Source organism: Saimiri boliviensis, chromosome 11, assembly GCF_048565385.1.
Source record: "Saimiri boliviensis isolate mSaiBol1 chromosome 11, mSaiBol1.pri, whole genome shotgun sequence".
Lineage (NCBI taxonomy): Eukaryota > Metazoa > Chordata > Mammalia > Primates > Cebidae > Saimiri > Saimiri boliviensis.
This window is the reverse complement of record NC_133459.1, coordinates 86,926,022-86,932,566: the sequence shown is the minus strand read 5'-3', so window position 1 is coordinate 86,932,566 and position 6,545 is coordinate 86,926,022. Positions and strand designations below refer to the sequence as shown.

The following is a 6,545-nucleotide window of genomic DNA, read 5'->3' as shown; positions in this document are numbered from 1 at the left end:
CATTCAAGTTCTCTCATGAGATTGCAGCATTTCAGTCACTTCTTCAGGCTCCACGTACAATTCTAGTTCTCTTGCAATTTCCATCAGATCTCCAGTTACTTCCTCCACTTGTGTCTTGAATCCCTCAAAGTCATCTACAGAAGTTGGGATCTACTTCTTCTAAGCTGCAGTTAACGTTCATATTTTGACCTCCTCCCATGAATCACAAATGTTCTTAAAGGTGCCTTGGTGGATACGTTGCTTCAGAAGGTTGTCAACTTACTTTGCCTAGGTTTTTCAGGAGAATTACTATGGCAGCTATAACTTCGCAAAATCTATTTGTTAAGTAATGAGAATTGAAAGTTGAAATTATTTCTTGATCCATGGGCCAGAAAATGCATGTTGTGTCAACAGTCATGAAAACAATATTAATTTCCCTGTGTATTCTCCATTAGAGCTCTAAGGTGACTAGCTATATGGTCAATAAGCCGTAATATTTTGAAAGATGTATACTTTTTCTGAATAATATGTCTTGACAGTGGACTTCAAATATTCATCAAACCATGCTGTACACATATAGGCTTTCAGTTTTTCCTGTTCAGTATGATACTAACTGTAAATATGTCATATATGAATTTTATTGTGTTGATATATGTTCCATCTATACTCAGTTTTGGTTTTTTTTGAGACGGAGTTTCACTCTTGTTATCCAGGCTGGAGTGCAATGGCACGATCTCGGCTCACCGCAACCTCCACCTCCTGGGTTCAGGCAATTCTCCTGTCTCAGCCTCCTGAGTAGCTGGGATTACAGGCACGCACCACCATGCCCAGCCAACTTTTTGTATTTTTAGTAGAGACGGGGTTTCACCTTGTTGACCAGGATGGTCTTGATCTCTTGACCTCATGATCCACCCGCCTCGACCTCCCAAAGTGCTGGGATTACAGGCTTGAGCCACTGCGCCCGGCCTGTCTATACTCAGTTTTTTAAGATTTTTTTTTTAATTGTGAAGGGAAGTTGAATTTTATCAAATGCTTTTCCAGGATCAGTTGAAATGATTACTTGTTTTTTGTTCTTCATCTTGTAGATATGATGTTTAACATTGATTGCTTTGCATATGTTGAACCATCCTTGCATCTCTGGGTTAAATCCCACTTAGTCATGATAATTTCTTTTTTTTTGATGTATTGTTGAATTTGGTTTACTAGTATTTTGTTGAGGATTTTAGGATCAATTCATCGGGTATTTAAAAAGTGGCAGAGCCAGATGGCTGAATAGAACTCTCCATTTATTGTCCCCACTGCAGGAACAACCATATTTTAACAATGACACACAAAAACACCATCATAAGAACTAAAACTCAGATAAGCAATCATAATACCTGGTTTTAGCTTCATATCACTAAGACAGGAACTGAAGAAGGTGGGAAAGACAGTCTTGAATCATCAGTGCCATACTTCCCCTACTGTGGAGAGAGAATCTGTGTACTTGGAGGAGGCCAAGTACACTGATTAATGGACTTGGCATTAAACTCAGTGCTGCCTTGTCATAGTGGAAAGCAAAATTATGCTGAACTCAGCTGATGCCTGCCCCATGGAGGGAATATTTGGATAAGTCCTACCCAGAGGGAAATTGCCTATCCCAGAAGCTGAAACTTGAGTTTCTTGGCAAGCCTCACCACTGTGGGCTAAAGGGATCTGGGGTCCAAGGAAACTTGAAAGGCCATCTAGGACACAAGGGCTACAGTTTCTAGGCAAGTCTTAGTACTAGGCTTGGCTTAGAGTAGGTGGACTGGAGTGGCATGTGATCCAAGCAGATACCAGTCAGGCAGCTAAGGCAGTGTTTGTACCTCCCCTCCTCCAACCCCAGGCAGCTCAGCTCACAGCAATGAAAGTGACTCCTTCCTTCTCCTTGAAGAGAGGAGAGCAAAGAGTAAAGATAGCATCGTTTTTTTTCATTTTGCAACTCCCTTCCCCCCCACCCTGAGACAGAGTCTTCCTCTGTAACCTAGGCTGGAGTGCAATGATGTGATCTCAGCTTACTGCAACTTCTGCCTCCTGGGTTCAACCAATTCTTCTGCCTCATATACAGAAGGATGAAAGTAGATCCCTATCTATCACCATATATAAAAATCAAAATGGATTAAAGTCTTAAATATAAGAGCTCAAACTATAAAGCTACAAAAAGAAAACATTGGGTAAATAATTGAGGACATCGGAATGGGAAAAGATTTCCTGAGTAATAGGTAACCAAAGCAAAAATGGACAAATCAGCTCACGTTAAGTTAAAAAGCTGCTGCATGGCAAAGGAAAAAGTTAACAAAGTGAAGAGACAACCAACAGAATAAGAGAAAATATTTTCAAACTATCCATCTGACAAGGGATTAATAACCAGAATATATAAGGAACTCAGATCACAAGTTTCCTCAAAAAGCTAAAAATAGAGCTACCATATGACCCAGTAATTCTACAGCTGGGCATATGCCCCCCCAAAAGGAAAGAAGCATATCAAAGGGATATCTGCACTCCCACATTTGTTGCAGCACTCTTCACAATAGCCAAGATTTAGAAATAACCTAAGTGTTAACAGATGAATAGATGAGGAAAATGTACATATACCCAATGGAGTACTATTTAGCCATCAAAAAGAATGAGATTTTGTCATTTGCAACAACTTAGGTTGAAATCATGGTCATTATGTTAAGTGAAATAAGCCAGGAACAGAAAGACAAACTTCACATGTTCTCACTTACATGTAGGAGCCAACAGTTAAAACCGTTGACCTTATGGAAATAGAGAGTAAATAGATGGTTACCAGAGGCTGTGAAGGGAAGTGGGGATGATTAATGGGTAGGAAATGTAGTTAGAAAAGATGAATAAGACCTAATTTTTTATAGCACAAGAGGGATACTACAGTCAACAATAATTTAATTGTACATTTAAAAATAACTAAAATAATGTAATCGGATTGTTTGTAAGAAAAAGGACAAATGCTTGAGGGGATGGATACTGCATTTACCATGATGTAAATTTACTCATTGCATGCCTGTATTAAAGCATCTCATATTTCCCATAAATATATACACCTACTTAGTATCCACAAAAATGAAAAATAAACATTAAAAATATAGGCTGGATGAAGTGGCTCACCCCTGTAATCCAAGCACTTTGGGAGGCCATGGCAGGTGGATCATGAGGTCAGGAGATCAAAACCATCCTGGCTAACATGGTGAAACCCCATCTCTACTAAAATACAAAAATTAGCCAGGTCTGGTGTCTGGTGGCACACGCCTGTAGTCCCAGCTACTTAGGAGGCTGAGGCAGAAGAATTGCTTGAACCCGGGAGGCGGAGGTTACAGTGAGCTGAGATTGTGCCACTGCACTCCAGCCTGGGCGGCAGAGCAAGGCTCAGTCTCAAAAAAAAAAAAATTAAAAATTAAAATTAAAAATATGTATTTGTCAGGGATATTGGCCTGTAGCTTTCTATTTTTTGATGTATCTTTCTCTTTCTATTTTTGATGTCTTTCATCTGGTATCATGATATGTTGTAATACCAGCCTTGTAGAATGTATTTTAAGTGTTTCCATTTCTTCTCTTTTTGGAATTGTTTGAGTAGGGTTGGTATTAGCGTTTCTTCTAATGTTTGGTAAAATTAAGCAGCGAAGCTATTGAATGCCAGGCTTTATTTGCTGGGAGACTCTTTATTATGGCTTCAATCTCCTTACTTGTTATTGGTTTATTTGGGTTTTGGATTTCTTCATGGTTCAATCTTGGTAGGTTGTATTTGCCTAGGAATTTATCCATTTGTTCTAGGCTTTCCGAATTATTGGCATATAGCTCCTCATTGTAGTCTTTTATGATCTTTTAAATTTCTGTGGTGTCTATTGTCATGTTCTTTTTTCATGTCTGATTTCATTTATTTGCACATTCTCTCTGTTTTTATTAGGCTAATGGTTTGTCAGTTTTGTTTATCCTTCAAGAAATCAACTTTCTTTTGTTGATTTTTTTGTATTTTTTTTGTCACTTCATTTATATTTGCTCTGATCTTTCTTATATCTTTACGTCTACTCATTTTGTATTTGATTTGCTTTTGCTTTTCTAGTTTTTAAAGATGCATTATTAGGTTGTTTGTCATTTTTCTGCTTTTTTGATATAGGTTTGGTTTTCAATGATTGTCTTATCATTCATTTCTAGTTATAATTTCAATTTTTAGACTGTTTTGTGGCCCAACATATGGCCTATTCTTGAGAATGATCCATGTGCTAAAGAGAAGAATGTGCATTGTACAGCCATTGGATGAAATGTTTGGTCTATAGTGCATTTGTTTTCTAGTGAAGATTAAGTCTGATTTTTTTGTTGTTATTGATTTTTTTGTCTAGAGCTGTCCAATGCTGAAAGTGGGGTATTGAAGTCTCCAGCTATTATCTCTTTAGAGCCAAAGAGAGAGACCCCAATACATGAGTAGCTGCCAGTGTTGGGTGCATACATATTTACAGTTGTGCTATTCTTTTGCTGAATTGACTCCATTATCATTATATAATTACCATCTCTGTCTCTTCTTATAGTTTTTGTCTTGAAATCAGTTTTATCTAAGTATAGCTACTCTTACTTTTTGTTGTTTTCCATTGGCATGAAATATCTTTTTCTAACCATTTATTTTAATTTGATGTGTACTTTTATTGGTAAAGTGTGTTTCTTGCAGACAACAGATTATTGTGGTTTGGTTTTCAAAAATCCATTCAGCCTCACTCCCTCCTTCTGTTCTTTCCTTCCTTCCTTGCTTCTTCCTTCTTTTCTTCCTTTCTTCTTTCTTTCCTTCTTTCCTTCCTTCTTCTCTCCTTCCTTCCTTCCTCCCTTTCTTTCTTTCTTTCTTCCTTCCTTTCTTTCTTTCTTTCCTTCTTTCTTTCTTTCTTTCTTTCTTTCTTTCTTTCTTTCTTTCTTTCTTTCTTTCTTTCTTTCTTTCTTTCTTTCTTTCCTTTCTTCCCTTTCTTGCAACTGGAATGTATTTTCTTCCTCCTGAGCCTGGCAGGCTAGGAGCAGAATACAGACAAAACCATTGGAACATGTGGGACTGGAATAGCCTGATGTTGGGTTACGTGGGTAGTAACTGTGAATGGGTGGACCAGGGTGTGTAAGGAGTGGAGTCATCCTCCCAGAACTGAGAGAGGGCCCTTGGGGCATGGGAACAATACGAGTGTTGATATTGGCACAGGTACAAGAGTGAGGTTATGGAGTGGGAGTGACATGGATATGGTGGGGTGGGGTGACTGTTGTCAGAGTATGTTAGCATGTCTTATAGCCAGGGACAACTCAGAGCATGGCATGTTGGGACATATTTGACCCCAGATGTTAGCTGAGAAGCTGGGCGTCAAGGACTGGAGAAACCAAAGGTCCATGGGTCAGCAGGATGCATGAAGATGTGACTGCAAATGGGATCAGCACTGGAAAGGACTGAGGCTCCAAGGTGACTCCTACAGCAAGTGAAGGAGCTATTTTAAGCAAGTGAAGGGGCAGTGCTGGTTTTCCCATTTAGAAATACATTGTCAGCTGCAGCCATTCTTGGATATTCACTTGGATTGGTCTAGTGTCATCTTTGTCAAGAAATTTCAAGTCATGAAACAAGGTATCCAGCCTGACTAAGCAGCTGGTAAAGTTGAAATCTATGTTCCCTCCTTCACCCAAGGAGTGTCAGATGATTGTGTCGCAGAGTTGCTCATTCAGGTGAAACCCTGCTGCCTCAAAGGCCCTGTGAGTTCACTACTGCAAATGGTTCCTGATCAGTCAACATCAAACTGCTTGTATATTGCCTGTTACCTATTGATGTTGTTCCACAGGTACTCTAATTCCTCAAAGCCCAGCTTGCCTGTGGTGTCACTATCCATCGTAGCCACCGTGCTGTGCCATGTATCAATGCTAAAGCCATGAGTCTTCAATTCAGTCGTATTGATCACAGACTTATTGAGAACATTCATGAGTTCTGCAACCCTGACCTCAATTTCATTCCCAGCCAACTGGGCAAAGAGTCTCTGGAACTGATGGACCTCCTCACTCTTGTTGGCCTCAGTGTTGGAGCAATGTGTGTGTGGACACAGGGGTTCCGGGTTGTGCTGTGTAACCACCTCCCTGATGCAGCTAATGACTCCACCTAGGAAGAACATGGCGGCTCTGCTGCCTCTGCTGAAGAACTGACTGCTGGACCTCTGGATGTGAGGTGGGAAGTGGCAGTGGCAGCAACGGGAGAGAAGACGACCTGGATAGGGGCCTGGGGAATGTGCTTGGAGGCCTGATCACTGGGGCTGGGGACTCTATGGCTTTTGATTAGAGAGTTTTGTCTATTCACATTCAATGTAGTCATTGATAAGTAAGGACTGAATCTTGCTATTTCATGTGTTTTCTAGTTGTTTTGTGGTCTTCCTTTCTTTTCTGTCTTCCTTTTAGTAAAGGTGATTTTCTCTGGTGATATGTTTTAATTTCTTGCTTTTTATGCTTTGTGTTTCTGTTGTATGTTTTTTGATTTGAGGTTAAAATGAGGTTTGTAAATAATACTTTTAACCCTTATTTTAAACTGT

The 6,545-nt window shown here is 39.6% G+C and overlaps 1 pseudogene; it reads right to left on the bottom strand.

The window, feature by feature from the left end:
- Positions 1-5,505: 5,505 nt before the first annotated feature.
- Positions 5,506-6,134, bottom strand: LOC101029762 (calpain small subunit 1 pseudogene; annotated as a pseudogene).
- Positions 6,135-6,545: the final 411 nt, after the last annotated feature.